This window comes from Vicugna pacos, chromosome 12, assembly GCF_048564905.1.
Source record: "Vicugna pacos chromosome 12, VicPac4, whole genome shotgun sequence".
NCBI classification, from domain to species: Eukaryota; Metazoa; Chordata; class Mammalia; order Artiodactyla; family Camelidae; genus Vicugna; species Vicugna pacos.
The window spans coordinates 3,188,123-3,211,450 of NC_132998.1; the positions used below are offsets into that span (position 1 = coordinate 3,188,123).

The 23,328-nt window shown below is 35.6% G+C and overlaps 1 protein-coding gene across 1 annotated transcript in view; it reads left to right on the top strand.

Moving 5' to 3' along the window:
- LOC140700362 (uncharacterized) overlaps positions 1 to 23,328 on the top strand; it is a 257,989-nt gene that overhangs the window by 132,479 nt on the left and 102,182 nt on the right. The window lies entirely within an intron of this gene.

Sequence of the window (23,328 nt, forward strand, 5' to 3'; positions counted from 1 at the left end):
GAAATCCCACCCCCGTGCCCCTGGCAACCACAAGTTTGTATTCTATACTCTATGTCTATGAGTCTGTTTCTGTTTTTCTGTTTTGTATTTATCTTCTTTTTTTTTTTTTCAAAATTCCACATATGAGTGATCTCATATGGTATTTTTCTTTCTCTTTCTGGCTTACTTCACTTAGAATGACATTCTCCAGGAACATCTATGTTGCTGCAAATGGTGTTATGCTCTCATTTTTTATGGCTGAATAGTATTTCATTGTATAAATATACCACCTCTTCTTTACCCAGTCATCTGTTGATGGACTTTTAGGCTGTTTCCATGCCTTGGCTATTGTCAATAGTGCTGCTGTGAACATTAGGGAGCAAGTGTCTTTTTGAAGTAGGGTTCCTTCTGGATATATGCCCAGGAGCGGGATTCCTGGGTCATATGGTAAGTCTATCCCCAGTCTTTTGAGGAATCTCCATAGTGTTTTCCACAGTGGCTGCACCAAACTGCATTCCCACCAGCAGTGAAGGAGGGTTCCCTTTTCTCCACAGCCTCTCCAGCATTTGTCACTTGTGGACTTTTGAATGATGGCCATTCTGACTGGTGTGAGGTGCTACCTCATTATAGTTTTGATTTTGCATTTCTCTAATCATTAGTTATATTGAACATTTTTTCATGTGTCTAGTAATCATTTGTATTTCTTCTTGGAGAATTACTTGTTTAGGTCTTCTGCCCAGTTTTAGATTGGGTTGTTTGTTTTTTTCTTATTGAGTCGTATGAGCTGCTTATATATTCTGGAGATCAAGCCTTCTTTGGTTTCTTATGGATACAAGTACAATTTAGAGGGCCATTTTAAGTGCATTTTTATTCTAATGGCAACAGAGAGCTATATATTTATAGGCATGTGGAAATATGTGGAAATAACCTTCTGATAATGGAGTATTTTTCTTCTTTTAAAATTTACCCTACATGTGAACTTTCAGGTATTTTAATTCAAGCAGTTCCTTTTGCACTGTATATCAGAGCACTTAAAATGCCACTGTTCGAAAAAATTAATAATGGAAAGAATAGTGGCAAAAGTACCTTAGGTTAAGATAAAGGGAATATGAGAACAAAAAGTGGGTTTTTGGAGGCTGTCTACTTGCTACTTTGCTATAGAGAACTGGGGTTAAATAAAACAATAGTAAAAAGCCTAATATAGTATCTAAATTGCAAACTGTCTTTTCAATAATAAGCATTATTCTTATAGGGGCTGTGACCTTTCACTTGTTAGATTATATATAAAAACATACATCTTGTTACTCATTTTTATAGAAATGATGTGGTATTTATGGTTGAGTTGCAGCATTTTTAAGTTCAAATCAATATAGTATATTTCCCTTTCATACTTTCATCTCAGTCTGTCAAGAGATACTGACTAAGCAGAATTATTAAAACAACAGTCTCATGATTTATTGGTAGTATATCAGAGGAGGAGGCAGCCTGTCTTGTTTTTCAGTTGATTTTTAACTTTGTGAAGGTAAACCGTGGAGGGACCAAAATTGTGTGTATGTGTGCGTGTGTGTAGGTAGCTCAGGCATGAAGTTTTATAATTATGTGTTAGCCTAATTTATGTTCAAAACAAAAAAAAAGTGTTGTTAATAAATATATAATTACTTTCATAAGTGGGAGTCATTTTGGAATAGAAAAGTGAAGCATATTCTATCTCAGAGATTGCATAATTAAGGAGAATTCTGGAAATACTTTATTTTTGACTTGGGTTGGTTCCTATCTTGAACTGCATTCATAGTTTACCCTCACTTCCTACTTCTCCCACCTATTCATGCAATGCCGTGTTTTCAATTCTCCCACACAAGTTGAGCAAACAAACAAAAATAGTATAAAACAGAAAATGAATAAAAATATGAGTACACACTGCCAGCAAATAAGTAAGTACATTTGATTCCAGGATATGGATAGGTTTAATACATTTGTTGACTTTGATGAAATAGTAGAAGATTTCAAATTGTCTAACTTTCAAATAATTCTAAAATCAGTGGAAAGGTGCTATACGTAAAACTTTCTAGATTGTAATTTCCTCGAAAATAGCAATGGGCAGAATACCTTGCATTTGAAAGACTGATGAAGGCTTGCTGAATAATAATAAAGCAGAGGAGAAATCAAAACTTGGGAAGAGAAAAAGAGGGAAATCTAATACTAATAAAAATACAGTAATAGCATATCATATATAAAGCTTGCAGGGGAAAGAGAAGCGCAACGAAAATTGATTAAGTTAATGTTAGAATCAGAGTAAGAAAATGAAGACATTTTATTGAGAAAAATCTGTAGGGAATTACAGGGTAATCTAGTAAAAAAGTCTACTTTCTAAATAATGAGTGACACAGTTATTTGTGTAATGTGTGCTATTTCCTTTATTTGTAGATTTAAAAGAAAAACACACTGCCTAAAGGATTTTTTAAAAGTGGGTATAGTAAAACCTTAGATTATTGGAGATGAGATGTTATGTTTTCTTTTCATTTTTTAATAAAAAACAAATTTATATGACATGATGGGTTGTATTTAAATGAATATTAGGTAACAATTTTCTTAAGGAAATAGGTATATTTTATCACAAAGTCAAAAAGTAAATATGTAAGGGCAGATAAGTAGACATGTAAATAATATCTTTTGTGTATGTTTTGAGATTATATTAAGTCCTTCTAAATAACTGGGCACCAGAATTATATTTGGTAAAGAAAAATTTTAGAGTGCAGAAGATTTATTTTGGGGGAGCTTATAATGATTTGCATAAAACTACATAGAATTTATAGGTATTTAATGAATAGTTTTCACTTAGAGAAATGAGTTTCAGGGTCCCTTGTCCTCTCTTGTCTGAATATCTCACTACAGCTCACCCCAAGTTCTTTTACCTTCTTTAAACACCTTTAGTGAGATATGACTCACATACCAGACAGTTCATCCATTTAAAGTGTAAATTTTAATTTTTAGTGTATTAACAGACCTAACGTAATTTAGAGTGTAATGTAATTTAGAACATCTCCTTCCCTCTAAAAGAAACTCTGTATCGGTAAGCAGTTGTTCTTCGTTTCCCCCAGCATCAACCACTGACCTACATACTATCCCTATAGATGGTCCTATTCTGGACATTTTATATAAGTGGAATAATACAGTATATTTATTGGAGGATGTGATTGGCGTCTTTCACTTAGTGTAGTGTTCTAAAGTTTAACCTATGTTGTACCATGTGTCAGAATTTCATTTCTTTTTATTGCCAAATATAAATAAGTGATTTAGCATACATACCATCTTTTTCTTATCCGTTGATCAGTTGGTAGATATTTGTATTGTTTCTACTTTTTGGATGTTAGGAATAATGCTGCTTTGAACATTTGTGTACAACATTGTGCACAACATTTGTGTACATTTAAAAAAATTTTCTCTTGCATGTATACCTAGGAGTAGAGTTTGTTGGTCACATGGTAAATCTGTATTTAATATTTTGAAGAACTGCCAAACTTTTTTCTAAAGTTGATTCATCGTTTACCAGCAATACATGAGGGTTCTAATTTCTCTATATTATTTTGTCAACACTTGTTATTGTCTGCCTATTTGATTACAGTCTTCTCAGTGGGTATGAGTGATATTTTATTGTGACTTTGATTGCATTTCACTATTATTAAGAATGTTGAACATCTTTCAGGTGCTTATTGGTCATGTACATCTCTATTGTAGAGAAATTTTTGTTCAGATACTTCACCATTTAAAAAATATGTAATTTTTATCTTTGAAATATAAGAGTTCTTTACATATGCTGAATATGTCTCTTACTAGATATATAATTTGCAAATACGTTTATCGCATTTTGTGGATTATCCTTTCACGGTCATAGTAGTATCATTTGCAATGTAGAAGTTTTTAACTTTTAAATTATCTGATTTATAATTTTCCTTTCTGCCTTGTGCTTTTGGTGTCCTGTCTTAGAAACTAAAAGAATACTTCAAGGTCACCAAGACTTACTCCTTTGTTTTTCTAAGCATTTTATAGTTTTTGTTGTTAAATTTAGGTCTTGAATCCATTTTTTAAAAATTTGTATACAATTTGAAAAGGTTATTTCCATTTACAATTATTACAGAATATTGGCTATATTCCCCATGTTGTACAATATATCCTTGAGCCTATCTTACATCCAGTAGTTTGTGCCTCCTACCCTACCACTCCTAAATTGCCCCTACCCCCTCACCCCTGATAACCACTAGTTTGTTCTCTGTACCTGTGAATCTGCTTCTTTTTTTATATTCGCTGTTTGTTGTATTTTTAGATTCCACATCTAAGTAATATTATATAGTATTTGTCTTTCTGTATCTGACTTATTTCAATTAGCCCTCCAAATCCATTCATGTTGCTGCAGATGGCAGTGTTTTGTCCTTTTTATGGCTGAGTATTATTCCATTTTGTATATATACCACATCTTCTTTATCCATTCATCTATTAATGAACACTTAGGTTGCTTTCGTATCTTTGCAACTGTAAATAATGCTGCTGTGAACATTGGGATACACGTATCTTTTGTATTGGTATCTTTGTTTTTTGGGGTATACTCAGGAGTGGGAAATTTGCTAGAAGATAATATTATTTTATATAACTTCAGGAGTTGACATATTTGGGCAATTCTATCTATAATATACTTTTTCCTCTGATACTACAGTGACTAGTCTAACTTTTCTTCAGTGAAAATGATCTGGTGAACAGGAGAGTTAAATGCTCAATTCCAGGCTTAAAGTAATTGTGACACTTGTGGGTAAATCACTGTTCTGTGGAGTAATTATTTTTAGTCAGTGCATTTTCAGTATCTAATTTTTGAAAAGTGTTTGTATAAAATAAGGTTCAGTGAAATTATACTACCTATCCAAATAAGATTATCATTAATATAAAAAATCAGCAGTTACTCAGATGAGAAGAAAACAGTAGCAGTATTTAGTTAATGTGGGTCTTCATGGAAATGAGATTTAGTGGAACTAGTATGCTACTTTTACATGTAAAAATGTTCTATATTTATTCTACCTTCCCTGAGTAGAACAACAATATAAAACAAAACAAAAACAACCCAGTAAGTGTCTAGATATAACATCCATCTGTCATCTTGCATTTCTGCAAGTGTTGTGCTGCCTCTGCAAATGACTGAAGATGCTAGTTTTATGTTTTCTTGGTTCAAAATATGGATTCATTAATAAGTGTTTTTCCAGCTTAATTAAGAGATAGATAGTATTTGTATTCTTCACTTTCTCAATACTTCTTTAGTAACTAATCTTTCTAATTGATTTTACCACTTTGAAATGATTTTAAGCTGTTAGATACATGTTTATATGGTGACCTCAATGAAATTTTCCTAAAAAATTAGAAACACAGCTTCTTCCGATAATTTCAGTGTAACTACTTCTATTGGGTGCCAGTGGTTCATTTAGCTGCCAAACTCAAGTAGGCTTTTTATAGTCCCTACTGTCTGAGTATTTTGTGCTCTATTTTGATACTTCTGGTCACTCTCAGCTTTTAAAAATTGATCTGTTTTTCTTGCTACTGCATCTTTCTAGTTTTCCTTGTGCTTATAGGATTCTCCATTCCCACTATTGGGTCATTTTCTGACTTTCCTTTTAATGCTGGTGTTTCACAAGGCTCAATTCTTAGTCTCCTGGTGTCTTACATATTCTCTCTAAGTAATCTTTCCCATTCCATTCTCCTTTCCTATATTTTATGGCAATAATTTTCTTAATTTTATAACTTTTCAGTCTAAAAATGTGTACCTATATAGTTTATTATTTATTAAAAACTAAATCTACCTTTCTACCCAGTAACTCTGCAAAATTAACCATCAAATTGTTGCCTTACTTGAAAACTCTAATCATCTCAAATTTAATGTGTTAATTCTTTTCTACATCATATTTTTAAATGCTATGGAAGCCTGCCTTCAAGTCTACCGCAAGGAGGTACTAGTGAATGGGGCTTTCGCTGTAAGAAGCAAATATGTGAAAGAACAAGTGAATATAGAGAAGCTCCCTTCCTTCCTGTGATCCCTGTGGCCAGCATGGTGATGAGGCTGGATACTGTCTTTCTGAGAAATCTCTCTTCTCTGCTCTCCTCTCCTCTCCTCCTCTCCCTTCCCCTCACCTCTCCTCTCCTCTTCAACATGGAAAAAAGAAATACATACTCCACCCTGCAGCCTGGTTGCTCAAGACTCCCTACAATACTCAGGGGGAATTGGAGGAGGAAGATCTGAAGTAGATGGAGAAAGAAGAAAACAGAGAGGAATCACAGATTAGTGGAAAACAGTGTGGCAAAATTCATTAAAAATCCCCAGTTTGGATAGAGGATTGCTGAAGCATTGTTACGTATGAGTGCGTGCGCACGTGCACCCGTGTGTGTGTATGTGTGCGTGTGTGGTGGTGAGGGGGTCTCTAACTGCTAGTTCAGCTGGTAGCTGCATGTGGTACTTAGATTTAACTGTTTTGTTCCATATTCTGTAGGTAAATCATGTCTTCTTCACTGCATTCCTTGTTAACTTTTATTCTCATAATAATCTCTGGCTCCATATTTTAACTGTATCTCAACTCACTTTTTAAAATATGTCATTTAGATGCTTTCACTTTTGCACCTGCGTATGAAGAGCCTGAGAAGAATACACTTAAAAAAAAAAAAAAAAAGCCTGACTTTTTTTGAGCACCGTATTTATCTAAGCTGAATTTTTTCTCAAAAATGTACCTATTAGGAAAGAGAAAGTTGCCCTTAGGGTTGACTGTTTTAAAATCTCTACAATTAATGAAAGACCTATCAATTACTTCTTTTTCTATATACTTTAAAAGTCTCATATATACATAAATGTATCAAATGTTTTATATAGAGCGTATGTTTTTATATATATATATATAATAAGACAAACATTTATGTGTCCATGACCCAGGTTAAGGCCTAATAGAAAAATGCTGGTACGATAAAAACATCCTGTATATAATCACTGAATAAAAATAATAACCTGAAGAGAAAACCCTTTTGGAAAAAGAAATATGTAAAAACACACAGTTGCAAGGGTTCATAACAGTTGCATCATACAGATGGGTGGAAGTTATGAAAACCCCTGTTCTGACAGAGCAGTCTTATTAGGTTAGTCTGTTTAGTCACTCTTAGTTTTTCTTTCTGGCAGTAACTCTGTTGATGTTAACCATACATGCAGTGGATGACATAAATATTCCTGTGCTTTAGATAAAGTACCCCTTAAAAAGCATTTCCTGCTGGGGCATATTTGAGGCTCTGAAAGTTGCTTCATGACATAAACAGAAAAATACACAGATACTAAAAAAACCAAGTTGCTGATTTCTTTGCCAATATAAGCCCTGGAAAGCGTACATGTCTTCTAGTTTTGTCTGTTTACTTAAACAGCAATATTTCTTTTTTAAAAGAGCCTTCATTAGAGCTCCAGGAGTCTTAGGTGCTTTGTCTTTTTAACAAGTAATTGCAAGGGACTGTTTACGAAATATTTGGTCATGCCACAATAGGAATCACCAACTTCCCAAACCATGATACCTAAGCACAACCTATCTGCTAATACAATGCCATTTACTATAGGATATTCTTTCAGGATCATCTGACTGCTAATATCATTTTCTATATTATTTACTTATAAGAACCCCCAAAATAAGTGGCTTAAGTCAGGTAAAGTTTTGTTTTTCTCATACAAAATACTTCAGAGTTGGGAGATTCGGGGCTCATGGGGAAGTTCTGTCATCTCCTAGATCATGCTACTCACTTTTATTTCTCAGCCATTGGGAAGCAAGGAAGATAGAATTCCCATTAAGGAAATAAATCATAAGGTGTACATGCCACTGTCACTTATAGCTAATTTGTCCTGAGTAGAGCCACCTGAGCATAACTAGCTACAAGAGGGTCTGTGAAATCTATTTCATACATAGGTGGTTGTGTGTCTAGTACACACCCAGGGGTTTCTGTTACTAGGAGTACATGTGAAGGTGGTTAGTCATCTTTGAGCAGGAAACATGGGGATGTATCAGGTCAGTGTCCAGTAGGGAAAATAGAAATCACTCATATTTCAAATAGAGAGGGAGTTAATATGGGGAATTTATATAACATTTTTGAAAAAGCTGGACGATCCACAGAGAAGAAGAAAATCTTACCTTGAGATTAGGAAGCTCCTGTCAGACCTGGGATGTAGTGCAAAAGGGGAAGGTTATATATTTAACACAGATGAAGAAATTACTGTTGTGTTGGCCTGAGTAAACAAAATGAGAAGAGAAAGCTCCTGTTGTCCCTGGGTTGGAAGCAACAGGCCCAGACTCACTAAGGAAGGTGCTGGAAGGTGGCACCAGTAAACCACTCTAATAATTGCTGGAGTTCCAACCCTGCTGCGAATGCTCTAGAGTGTCTGCCACCAACCCTGTGGAAGTCACAGTGCTCTGGGCTGTCAGAATCTGTCTGCTGCTAACGAGCGGTGGCCACTGGCATCGCTGAGGCTGCTGCTGTCACTGGAAGCATTGTCAAAAGCACAGTGTTTCTGCCTTCCCACCTTCTAATGGGTCTCCCAGTGGAAGAAACAACTGAGAAACCAGCTGGCTGCGGACTGAGAAACACAGTTTGGAGATACCCAGCTTTCGCCACACAGAGGGACAGGGACAGATGTGGAAGCCTGAGAGCCAGGCTGAGCGCCAACAGTTAACTGACACAGGGCAGCAGATAGAGTTCTTACAGGTTTGGTGGAATGGAAAAAGCACGTGTGGTGAAGTGACATTTGAGCAGTGACCTGAAAGAAATTAGGGCTAGAATCATGTGGCTTTCTAGAGAAGAGCAAGAGTAAGTGAAAGAATGTGAAGTGGAAATGTGTGTGGCACGGGGAACATTGTGGCTGGACCACAGCGAATAAAGTATTAAAGTCAGAAAGGCAGTTGTGGGCACAACCTTGTAGAGCATTATGGTTCATGGCAAGGACTTTGGATTTTATTTCAAGTAAAATGGGAAGCCACTGAAGGTAGGTGAGGGCACTTCTGTTTTTATTAATATAAGGAGGTGAGATACTCATCTGTTATAAAGATGAAAGGAATAATAACTGTACATGTTATAAATGTTATAAATCTATACAGAAATCTACTCAAAATGGATCAAAGACTTAAACATAAGACAAGATACAATAAACCTCCTAGAGGAAGACAAGGCAAAACATTATCTGACATACATTTCAAAAATTTTATCCTAGAAGAAATAAAAGCAAGAATAAACAAATGGGACCTAATGAAACTTACAAGCTTCTGCACAGCAAAGGAAACCATAAGTAAAACAAGAAGACAACCTACGGAATGGGAGAAAATTTTTGCAAATGAAACCGACAAAGGCTTGATCTCCAGAATATATAAGCAGCTCATACGACTCAATAAGAAAAAAATAAACAACCCAATCCAAAAATGGGCAGAAGGACTAAACAAGCAATTCTCCAAGGAAGACACACAAATGATCAAAAGGCACATGAAAAAATGCTCAATATCACTAATTATTAGAAAAATGCAAATCAAAACTACAATGAGGTATCACCTCACACCAGTCAGAATGGCCGTCATTCAAAAATCCACAAATGAAAAATGCTGGAGAGGCTGTGGAGAAAGGGGAACCCTCCTACACTGCTGGTGGGAATGCAGTTTGGTGCAGCCACTATGGAAAACAGTGTGGAGATTCCTCAAAAGACTAGGAATAGACTTACCATATGACCCAGGAATCCCACTCCTGGGCTTGTATCCAGAAGGAACCCTACTTCAGGATGACACCTGCATCCCAATGTTCATAGAAGCACTATTTTTACAATAGCCAAAACATGGAAACAGCCTAAATGTCCATCCACAGGTGACTGGATAAAGAAGAGGTGGTATATTTATACACTGGAATACTACTCAGCCATAAAAACTGACAACATAATGTCATTTGCAGCAACATGGATGCTCCTAGAGAATGTCATTCTAAGTGAAGTAAGCCAGAAAGAGAAAGAAAAATACCATATGAGATCGCTCATATGTGGAATCTAAAAAACAAAAAAACAAACAAACAAAAGCAAAGCATAAATACAGGACAGAAATAGACTCATGGACAGAGAATACAGACTTGTGATTGCCAGGGGGGTGGAGGGTGGGAAGGGATAGACTGGGATTTCAAAATTGTAGAACAGATAAACAAGATTACACTGTATAGCACAGGGAAATATACACAAAATGTTATGATAACTCACATAGAAAAAAATGTGACAATGAGTGTGTATATGTCCATGAATGACTGAAAATTTGTGCTGAACACTGGAATTTGACACAACATTGTATAATGATTATAAATCAATAAAAAATGTTAAAAAAAATTAATGTTATAAATCAACATGTAAATGGAAGAGAAAAAATATCAAATAAATACTAGAACACACAGGAACCTAATAGATGACTGATAAAATTTATATAATTGCTTGAGATGACTGTAAAATGGGAAATTATCTCAATATAGATACTGCGTAAGTTTATATCTTTCTAACGATCAACTTAACATGTCAACTAGACTTTGGTGACCAATTATTTGGCCAAACACTAGTCTAGAAGTCGTTGTGAAAGCATTTATGGATGTGATTAACATTTATAATCAATTGACTTTGAGTAAACAGATTACCCTCTATAATGTGGATGAGCCTTCTCCAGTCACTTGAAGGCTTTAAGAATAAAACACATTGATTCCTGAAGAAGTAATTCTGCCTCCAGACTATAGCAACACTTACCTGAATAAGTATCCAGAATTTAACCCTATAAATTTCAGACTTGCCAACCCCCACAACTGTGTGAGCCAGGCTTTGAAATAAATTCTCTCTCTGTCTCACTCTTTCTCTTTCTCTATCTCTCTCTCTTTCTCTATCTCTCTCTCTGTGCATTCTGTTGGTTCTATATATCTCTGGAGAACCTTAACTACTACAGTCCTCCTGTTACACACAAACCAAAAGGAAATTTCAGATAGATTAAATGTAAAAATATAAAATTGCAAAACATTCAAATGTATTGGTTCATTTTATAATAAGTCTCAATGTAGTTATAACAAATAAAGGAAATCACAAGTAAAAAGATTAATACATTTCACTAAATTAAAAAAAAAATTCTGTGTATAAGTAATCATTATAAACATAAAGCTACCAACAATCTAGAAAAAAAACACCAAAATGATTAAGACCTAGTAAAAGTTACAATATACTAATATAAAAAAGATCCAGTATACAAATAGAAAGGCTTCAGGGCATAAACATAATCTCCAAATGTATAAAGATAAATAATAAGGATATGATAAAAATGGACTGTCATATAAGCAATTATATGAATTGTAATTTCTTGAGATACATGGTTGGGATTTAAATGGATGCCAATTTTTTGAAAAACCATTTGTTAATATGTATTAAGGGCCATTGACACAATAAATCTGCTTTTAGAAATATGTCTCAAGGAAATAAACAGATATAGACAAAGACTTATGTACAGTCATATTCATGATAGAATTACTTATAACAATATGAAATTGGAAGCAACTTGAAATAACCGACAACATGGAGGGTGTTAAATAAATCATTATACTGTCAAGTAAGGGAATATTATGAAGTCATTAAAAATCATGCCTCAAGGAATATGTAATGACATGGGAAATGCACAAAATATAATGTTAATAGAATTTCCTTCTTAAAAAAAGATTCTGAAATTGGCTGGATCCAGATTGTGATTTATGCTAAAACATTTAATTGCCCTTGACCCAAATTCAAATTGAAGTGGGCAAAGAATAAAAAGATCTAATAACTTACTCCAGCATTGGAAGATAGGAAAGAAAGCAAGAAACTGAACATTTTGTTCTTTTTCTTCAGTTTTGCTGTATTTAGTTCAGATTTCATACTGGCATGGTGGGTGGGGTTGGAAATCCCATCCTTTATTAGGATGGAATGTAAATGTATCTCCAGAATGAAAAATGGTGTTTCTCAAGTGAGTGCTTTCTCTGGGCTTAAGGAACTAGGACCCCGTATTTTTCATTATTACGTATCTGGGTGTGGGTTGAAAGAGAGATGATAAGAGTGTGTGGGACACAGCCACCTCTAAATGCCTTTGCACCAGTGTAGGCTGAAGTTCCCCCATTTAACTAATCTGTGTCTATGCAGCAGTCATTCAAGCCACCTAAAATCTTCCAGTGTTTTTGGCTCCCTGCTGGGATTCTAAGGGTGTGGATCTCTATGGGTGGACCTAAACCCAATGTAGAAACCCAGTGAGCTAGGCTATTTGGTGGAAAGCTTTTAAAAATTAGTTGTAGCTAAGAGCATAAAACCAAGTAAAACCAAAAATGTTATCTCAGTTGCTATCCTCACCTCTTCTCTCCCTGATTCCAACTCCATATTCAGTGCGTGAAGGACAAAACAGCCCAGAACACATCAACAAGCAAAGGTGGCAAAATAAACAGGCAGACCAAATGCCGTAATGCTTAAGGCCTTTAAATGGGCCCTTTCATGACAGGTTAACAGGCCTTGGAGCTCACTTCCCTTTCCAAGCTACTTGGAAGAGATTTTATCCTATGAGGAATCTACCATTCACTTACTTGATCATTCAGCATTTATTATTATTGCTGTGTGCCGGGTACTGCATGCATATAATAGTGCATAAAAGAAATATAAACGCTGCTCTCCCAAACCTACAGCCTAGTGTGAGAAGTAAGCAGAGTAGGTGATATGAGTGATGTGATACAACTTTGGAACCATAGAAAAGATCTGTAGGAAATGTGAAATCATTTGAATTTTATTTTAAATGCAATAGGAAGCTATTGCCTTGATGGACTTTATTCAGTAGGGTATGGGGAGATTTTCATGATCAGATGAACATCTTTTTCAGTCTTCTATGTGAAGAATGAATTGGAGTGTGGCAGAGTGGAGCCAGTGAACAAGGAGGGAACTGTAGTAATCCAGCTGAGAGGTGGTAGTGGCTTTATTCAGGAAAGTGGCAGTCAAAATGGAGAGACATGTAACTTTGATATATGTATGATCAAAGTTGAATCATCCGGACTTGGTAATGTGGGAAGGTTACCATGGGAAGAAGAAGGAAAGGAAGGGTCACAAGATGTCTTCCAGGCTGCAGTTTTATATACATAAATGCAATGTAGGGGTTTTAATGAAGGAAAAAAGGATGATGGAGGAACAGGATATAGGGGACAGATCAGCACTTCATGGGAGCCATGTTAAAATGAGATGCTTATGAAATACCTAAGTGTTTTTTGTATATAATGTCCAAAGCTCAGAAAAGAGGTTGGAGTTGGAAAGAAAAGTGTGAGGCTTTTGTCATAGTCTTTAAAGCCTTGAGAATAGATGAGATCATCTGTTGAGAGTTTGAACCAGGGAGGTTGATGTTATCCCTCTGTCCTTCCCCAAAACATTAGAGAAATCAGGTATCTCTAACTTAACAAAACACTTGCAGTACTCTTAATTCTTTGTAACAATGTGAACACGGCTAAGAGTAACAGAAGAGAATTTGATCATCTTAGGAAACATTTATTAATTCTGTTTTTCTGTTTCCCTCTGTACTTCATTTATCTGATTGTTTCAGAACTGATAGAAATATTTTACAGTCTTCTACAACTGCAAAGTTTCTATTAATTTTCTTGGTACTTCCAAAAATTTGATTTTAATTATTCTAAGATTACGTTTTTTAGGTCTTAAGTTGTCAAAGCTATTTTACCCTTCCTCCTGTCTAATGACAATCCCTGTGTCTGTGCCTTGGACTCTCACCTCCTCCTTATGTTTCCTCAGGGACTTCCATCTCACATCCCTCTTCTTTCCTTTAGCTTCACCTTCCTCTTTCTACTTCGGCATTTAAACATGTTCAAGTTTTTCTTGCCCTCAAAAACAAGCAAGTTAAAAATAAATTCCTTCCACTGATCCTGTGTGCCATTCCTGCTGCTGAATGAGCTCTATTTTCCTTTATGGCCATATTTCTTCCCTCTTAACACCTTTCCTCTGTCTTTCGTCCCTACCACTTTTTAAAACTCTGTTTTGCACTGTCACTCCTGAAATTGCTGTTACTAAATCCAGTGGGCACGTATCTTACATCTCTCAACCAGTTCATAACTCAACTGTTTTGATTTTGATTCTATTAAACTGCCAACTTTATTTTTCCTACTCAATCTCTCCTGAGTTTCAAACTCATATGCTTAGGGAAAATGCAGTTTTCCCAAATTTTTCATAAAATTTCAAAGGGTCATCATTAGAGCATTATATTTACAATGTCATCTTTCCTGAAAGTCAACAAAGTCAGCAAGAAAATTCAAAGCATATGTAAATAGCAGCAGACAGGTATTGGCTTATTTTGAAATTTTTACTGGAGATGCTGCATAAAACTATAAATCAATGTTTATTAATGAGGATGAGTTCAGTAACAGGCTTGAAATAATACATGCTTGTGAGGTAGCTCTGGGTTATGACAGCAAGTAATGTTCATTTTCATTGTCTTATCTTGATAGAGACATTTTATGTAAAATGAAGTTTTATGTGGATTACTGGTTTGGAAGAAGTTGGTTGTTGTTGTGCTTCATGGTTTAGTGTACATTGTTTGGAAATGATGACATCAGAGTATTGCGAATTCAGTCACTTGCTCCCTGCAGAATGATTGCTGGTTTCTCCTTTGCAGTTGCTTGTCTTAGAAAAGTGTATCATGTAGAATGCATGATCATTTCCTTTTATTTTATGTGGGAGCCCATTATTGGGTTAACAAATTGTAACAGCCGCCAGCCGCCTATCACCTATAAGAAGAACAAATGTACTTAGTAACTGCTTTGCAAGCAGGCCCCTGTGCATCTGCGCTCCTGTCTCCTTGTGGTAAAAAGCAGAGACAATGCCTTGCTTGCATAGTTGAGGTTTTAGATAGCACTCTGCTTCAAAGCAAGGACCCAGGCCCCCGCTGTAAATGCTGGGTGTGCCTGCTGTTAGATAGTCTGTTATCCCCAAAACAAGGAAGTGGCTGGCCAGGTGGTCTGCTTTGTAATTAATGTAGCTAAAGAATGTATCTTGTTCCTCTCTCCCCATGACTTCCCTACAGATAAACAAAGCCTTTGCACTCACTGTGACTTCTACAGTCTCCATCCCATCCTGTCTTTCCCTAAATTCCTGCATTCTATTACACAGCTATTAGTGATTTTTTCCTTTGATTATACACAATAAATGTGGGAGCATTTGAAAGGCTCGTGGAGTTGCCCCCAGCTCTTTCTCGCTCTCTTGACTTTTTCCACAGAGTAGTTCATTCCGTCTCAGTGGGACTTCTGCCAGCCAGAACCTACAGTTTTACTTACGAGTTTATTTCTATTCTACAGTGTATTTCTATTCCAGAGCAAAGTGAAATGCTTTTTAAAAAAATACACAGAGTCCAATTATCACTATTTGAAAGAGGGCCTGATTTTCCTTCTGAAGTCATGAATCTTTGATACAAAGTATACAGATAATTACGTATTTTTCTCAGTTTTCCATAACTGTTTGCTTTTTATAGTTCATATTTTCAGTACCTTCTAGCTTTCTGTGATTTACTCCTCATAGTTTTAATTAATGCATACTTAAATTTAGCCTCAACATCCTTATATTTTAATATAAAATTTTACTTTTTTCAGTCTGAATGATTATGAATATTGAACATAATTTTTATTTTAAATACAATTTTGAATAATGTAACTACAGAAGACTTAGATCATCTCTATCCTATCAGGATCTACCACATTCCAACCATAAATACTGGAAAACAAAAGAGGACAATGTATCCACTAGAATCTTATTTGGAAGCAACACAGTTTATAGTAGAAGTTATTACTCACTATATATTAAAACTACTTTTGAACATGGAAGCATTTTAATAAATTACTATAGCCAGTTCTCATAACATTGAGTTAAAATCTTTGATGGGCAGGATCTAGACATGAGCATTAAAACAACATCCCATAGATAGTTTTGACGTGCCTCACTTTTGAGACATGCAAAGCTTCACTTAGTAATAGAAAACTTACATATTATGCTCAGGGTCTAGGGCACAGCGTCCATTTAAAAAATGGTGGGTGTCATTGTTAATACTGGCATTGTTGACATCATCACTGTCATCATCATCACCATATCATTTTTTACTTGTAAATTATAAAAATGAAATTTAAATGTTAACTGTGCCAAGTATATAACATGTGAAATTACTATAAAAACCAGAATTGTGTGGGGACTTATTTATGTATTGAAAATAATAGTATATATACCTCAAAAGAAAAATCTGGGATAAACGTATGTCCATTAGGTGTATGCTTCAGTATTCTTTTGGTTGTTCTCTGTGTGTGCACTCTAAGATCTGAGAGCATCAGAAATTTATTTCCCTCTTGAATATTTTAGTTTTCAAATCTCATCTGTATTCAATGTGGTATATAAGATATACATTTGTGATTTTTGACTGGTGAATGTAGTGACACATACTATAATCTATTATTGTCACACTAGACTTGGTGGGTTTCATTTGGGGTGGACCAGATATTAAAACATTTATATTTGAGGCTGAAAAGCCAATAAATGTATAATGGCTCAATAAAATAAACAAATTTCTTTTAGAGAATTCTTTTATGCATGAGAGGAAGACAGTTCTTTCTCTCTTTAATCCGTCATGTACACAAATGACAAGGAAATTCAATTAATACACCTCCACTGGGTAGACTATTAAAGTCTGGGGAGGGTATGGTGTCATGGTATTCTCTAACCAGAGTGGAGTCTTATTTTCAGAAATGAATATTGATTTTTATGTTTACTGGCACAGTGATGAAATCTTCAAAACATATAAACTGAAGAGTTCATCTCGTTTCTTATGCTTTTCAAGAAACGCTTTAGTGCCCTCCAGCTTTATCAGTTATTGGTAAGGGATTAAAATCAAGTATCTCATGGCATACCAAGACAAGTTAAAATAAGGACGATATTTAAGAATCATTGTAAAATATCTTTAATTTGGAACTAAAGGGTGATTGATAGTACATATAGGCGAGGAATTGAAGAATTTGAATAGCTTTTCACTAAAAATCAGTATCATTAGGAAAACACAATTATTTAAAAGATACTTTCGGTTCCCATTCTTATATTTAAAAGAATAAAAATACATAGTGCCTATCATAGTGTCTTGTACCCTCTATGCAGTCACATTATGAAAATAGTAAATAATGGATCACTCAATATTTAAAAACCTCGAATTTTTTGGTGTAGCAGTTTGGTTTCAAATCTTGGCTACTTACTAGCTATTTTTTTTTTTTAATTCATGAGCTTGTTTTTCCTTAGTTGTAAAAAGGGGTTGAGAATAACTAGCTCTTATGATTTTTCAGATGATTAAATAAATAAAGGAAAAATGCAAGGTTTGATTCTAAATTCTGTTCTCTTCTTTGTGGGCATTATATAGTCCACAGTTTTGCTGCTACTGGTAACAACCTGAAAAATTGTCAGAATATGTGAAATAAATGCTCTCAGAACTAACTGGACGTCAGAAACTGCAGAACTGTGATCACAAAGAGAAGAGAATCATATGAGGCAAGCCCTATGATTGCCCCTACTTTTGTCTGGAGCATTTCTTCAGAATGGTGTCTAGAGAATAGGAATTAAAACATCTCAATGACCTCGCAGAGTTTAAGAGAGAATGATCAAGTCAGGGAAGGTAGCTGGAGGGGAGAATACTAGAGACAAGGAAACTGCAAAGGGAGGTAACTCCAGAGACCATCAGAGGGCTCTTCACATAAATACTGATACATGCAGGCCTGGAGTGATACTTGATCAGGCTGAGGAGATAAACACCAGGAAGTAACAGGAGGACGATTCAGATAGGGCTGGGAAAAATGCACATTTCTACTAGCCAGAGTAAAGAGGTTCCATAATAAATAGAACATCGGGTAGAACTCTCAGAAGTGTATTGCCTTAGTTATACTAAATTAAGCTTATGGTAAATGTACTGTAACAGTTTTATTCTATAACATTCTTTGGTATATAGAAAAAAGGTATGTATGAAAAACTAAAGAAAAGTGCATGCATATGTGTGTGTATGTGGTTATACACATAGCAGAGAGAGGAGGAAGTGTTATTTATGACCCTTCTCAGAGTTAATAGCTAGCAAATTCATGATCCAGAGTGGTATATCTCAATGCAGTCTGGGGTCCAGGAATCTTACTAACCTGAATCACTTGAGGTACTGGAGAAAAAAAATACAGAATTCTCCACCTGACTTTTAATCTATGGATGCATTGGCTCTTGAAGTAAAGCAAAAATATATAATTTTTACAAAAGAAAATTATAATGCTCCCTAAAATTTTATGACCCTCAGTTTCTCTTAATATTTTTGTTTTACTTTCTACCTACCTTGTATATTTTCATATAGCTTCCTTTTTAAACTTTGTATAATTTTTCTGCAGTTTGCATAGTTTTTCACATTTATTATCTAATGTTATTCTTATAACAGTGAGATAGGTAGCAGTAGTGCTAACTCCATTTTATTGATGAAAGGCATAAAACTATGAAGCTTATTTTGTTCATACTATTATTGCATTAGAACAGATCATTACAGCCTAGAGAAGAAATTGTCTCCCATCAACAGACTTTATCTAACAAATGTACAACAAGTTGTGGTTGATCTGCTTCCCATCCTGATATCAAAGATGATAGGAAATTTTACTTAGGGCTGTATTATTTGGAAATAGCTGATCATTTGAATCATTTCTTGAATCATTTCTTTTTATAATTCTCCAAATTGATTTAGATAGACCCATGACTATGGTGGCTGCAAAGAACCAGTTATTTCAGATTTGCCCCAGAAACTGAAGTTTTGTGATACCTTTCAATTTAGCCTGTATTTATCTCATGGCTAACCACTTATCTTGGCTACAGTATATTTGTCAACTTATTGCATGTAACCCATTGAAATAACCTTTGCTATATATGTTCTTCTGTCAACTTTGGTTCCATAAGAAAATTTGAAATTCCTAGACTGAAAAAAAATTTCTCAATTACACAAAACCCAATGATTCTTCTATTATTAATTGACAAGTTGTACATGTATGAGACATTTCTTCTGTTTTCAGTGATTTTTGTATGATAGTAAAACTAAATTTATGTAGAATAATGAAGTTTATAAAGAGATACATTCATATATAGACTCATTTAATTCTTATAATTCTTATAATAATCTTATTGTGTTGTATCATTATCACTATTTTAAGATAAGTAACTGAAGCTAAGCGTTGAAGTGATTTCTCTAAGACCATAGTGCAGCTAAATAGTATGGTTAGGTCTTGGTGTCTGTTTTTTTAGTGGTTATATATTTGGCTAATGCTTGGATGCAAGTCTATCATTTATTTTACATTTTATTTTAGAAACTATATACCACCTCTGATTTCTGTTGTTCAAAGAAATGGAGAATATATTTTGTTGTCATGTAATGTAATTTACTGTTTGATAACTTCAAATGGCATGGCCAGGGCCTAGTATTAGAATTTTACCTGGAGGACTCTGCTAAACACAGGATGAAGCTTAGAAAGTGGGAGAGTCTGAATTACTGTTTTTTGACATCATGATTCTAATGTGGATTTCAGTTAATCCATCTTTCCCCCAGCATAGATAAATTCTGAGATTGTCCCAACAAGGAAGTTTTATTTGGGTCACTAAATGAGATCACTAAATTAAAGGATCAATGTTTAAGTCAAATTGTGTCCTCAAAATATAAACCAGGTAAAGAAATACATAGGAGGGGAAAACATTACTTATTTAAAAATGAATTCATACAAATGATGAATAAGATGAACTGTTATGTTAGGGCCTTTGAAATTTTGCTTTCATTTTATTTCAGTTGATATGTAGACTTTAGAAAGAAGTCCTTTACCCTTGTTAGCTGGTTATTTGTAATGACGAATTTAGCATTGCAGGTAGATGTTAATCTGAGCCTACATTTAATTCATGTTCCTAGGTCATTATAATTACAGTATTACCAACTAGCAGTATCTATCTAAGAACCCCTAAAGTCTTTCTCCAACAATGGGTTTGTCTGCAACTACAAAGGCCTCCTTTGGGTAACTAACTGAGGAATACAGAAGAAAGTGAAAACAGCTGTCCCTTCTCCCTCACCACATGCCTGTGTACACACACATACACACAGATTAATTTTTAGAGTCTTGGCATAATGAGAAATTATTAAACTCTTGGGTAATTGAGGAATAAATTAACTTTAGAAGCCTAATCCTATTAATTGCCAGACAATGTTGAGAGCCAGGAGAATTTCATGTCAGTGGATTTATTACAGTACTTTTCTCTAACTGTGTGATCCTGTTTAATTGCACTCAATTTGGACATAGGCATGAAGAAGAAAGAGATGGGCTCATCTGTGTTTTGGGCTTTTTGTCAGTGGGTATGACCCGACGATGTGGGTAAGGAAAGTGACGTGTATTTGTAAGGTAGAGTTTGAAATGATGTGAGATTGATTATAAACTGAAGAGGAGAGGGAGTGAACGATGGAGGGCCTGCCTGATGGATTTTAAAATGTAGAGGGGATTAATGCACTGGAAGGTTCAGTGAGGATGAGCAACATAGGAATGTAAAGGAAGTTATTTGCAGAGAGTGGCATGCCTTCAGTCAGTGATTTTTCAGGTGAAACTGTGTGTGTGTGATGTGCCTATGGGTGTAAATGCACAAGAAGAGCCAATGAAGAATAGAAAAACAATGAGAAGCATTAATCACTGATAGAAGCAAGTGGAATAAGCCTGTAAAAAAACAGTTTTTCACCAGAAGTTGATGAAGTGAAGATTTAGAAGTGACATTGGGGATGCTGAGAGCATGATTTCAACTGGTGGTTTACTGCTGAGGTGTCTGAGAAAATAAGCACATTGTGCTTAAGAAATCTAGAGGGGAATGCATATTTACATTTATGGTAAGGAGATGAAGGGATGTTCATAGAAAATGGTTATGGTTTGTTAGGCTAATCCCGTGGAGAGGGATCTTTTAAAATAGTAATTCTGGTCTTCATCTTACTCTTTCTAAATGGCGGGCTGACTTAAGTGAGTGGTGAACTTGGGAGAATGAGCTGTCGATGTGTGTCCTGGACAACACCTCTAGACCTCTTGTTTTGGGGATTGTCCTGGGCACACGGTATGTACCATGGCCGCCTTCTGTATAATACGTTTCATGAGGTAGGCCCTTGGAGAGAAGCATACAGTTGTTCAGTTCAAGGTATGACTAGGGTGTGTAAGGCTAATTCTGAGGTGAAATGTTAGCAAGCTCACTTTCCTGAAGATCTAGGCACCGTATCCTCCAAACTTGCTCTCACATTTGGGTCTTCAGCTATGTTACTCATATAGTTGGCTCACAGTATTTCACAAATTTGAATATGAGGAGAGGGCTATTTATTATTGTTCTCAAATTCCCAAGAAGGGCAAGGACTAAGGAAAAATAACTGAAGACAAATCAATCAGTAAGCACCTTATGAAAGAGGGGAGAAGAGTGAGTTTGGGATCTGGGAAATGCCAAAAGAATATATAGTCAGGGTGAGTTCATGGAAGATAAAAGGAACTGAAGGAGAGAATATTTCATGTCCTAGAAGAGAGTGGCCTCTTGGGCCTTGCAGAGTTCAATAAAGGCTTGGAAAGTGTAGGCAGCAATTTGGCAGAGGAGTCAGGCCTGCCTTTCTTTTTTTCCTTTTTGCTCTGCAGTGGCAGTGGCACTTGCCAGTGAACCCTGCCAGTGGGCCTTTGTACACTAAAAGTGAGAGTGGGTGGGAGGGGACAACTGAGCATGAAGCACGTGGTTCTCTACACGGCAAGGAGCCAGGTGAAAGTGACTTCTAGCTTCTGAAGGTTGGTGTTTGTTAACAGTCCACGTCCAGTCAGTGTTCTAAGTCAGTTTCCTTAGGGACCAAGGTGCATCTTTAGAATGAAATCCAAACCCCTGAATGTATGAAAACCTATGAAACCCTCTATACCTTGGCCTCCATTTTTCTTTTTCTCTGCTACCACTCCATAAGCTCTAACCCGACCAGTTGTGCTGTCCTTATCAAGACCCCGATAAAAAATAGTTTATACCTGCCAGAAACTGCTCCATTAGTTACTACACAGATGTAATAGCTTCAGGTTCATTCATTCATTGTAAGTATGTTAATTCTGTAGTACTGAATTTTGACAGACTTGTATTTTGGGCATGGTGGAGAGGATAAATCTTCTCAGCAAGCCCTGAGATTCCATGAATTCATTGTCTTGCTTTACTAGTACCTCAACCTAGAAACCAGTTATTTTTCTTATCAACCAGATTCCTCTCGTTTATTTATTTAACAACTATTTAATAAGTGCCTATTACGAGCCAACCCTCCTAAAAGGTACTGAAGATATAACAATAAATAAACATCTATTCCAGTGCAAACACCTACAGAAGAATTACCCAGGTGCTTTGAAAATTTACATTCCTGAGCTCTATCCTAGACGCATGAAATCAAAATGTCTTAGGATGAAGTTGGGGGGAAAAAAAAACTTCACCTAAGTAAGTTTTCTAGGTGATTCCCCTTACCTCAAAGTGTGATAATCACTGAACCAATGTGAAAGACTCACTGACAAAATTCAGGGGCAGGGATCGAGGTAAGGATGATTTTTGTAATGCCAAGTTACCTTATCTCATTCAGTGAGATGGAATGAGATTTAGAATGATACATCACGGGTACTTCAACCAGGTGAAGAGGCTGGGAGAAAAGAGACAATGTCATAAGCAAACGTAAATGTCTCAGTGATGAGAAGAGAGCATGGCCGCCTATTAGAGGATCTGGAAATCATTTAACATGGACAAGGTGCATGTCTAGGGGGACATAGGGGATGACCAGGGCAGAAATAGCAAGAGATGAAACTGAGAAATAAGCAGTGAGTAGCCAACTCAAAAAGGGGCCTCACAAAACATTGTAAGAACTTTTTATGTCACCCTAAGGAAAAAAGGAGGACATCTAAGTGTTTTTTAATTGGGAGAGGGTACGAACATGCTTACACGTTAGAAAGATCATTGTATGAAGAGGATACGACTCAAAACTATTTAACCAAGCAAGTGACTGTTGTAGGAATGCAGGCTGGTGGTTCCCCAAGTGTGGCACATCCTCCTCAGGGGATAAACAAGACCCATGACCCCCGTGCAGAGAGAGTACTCAAACTATTTATTTGAACATACCCTTGTGTACTTTCTGTTTTGTGCTTTCTACATATTTAAAGATTGAATAATGTAAAGTTACCTGCATGATTTATAAACAAAATAAATATACA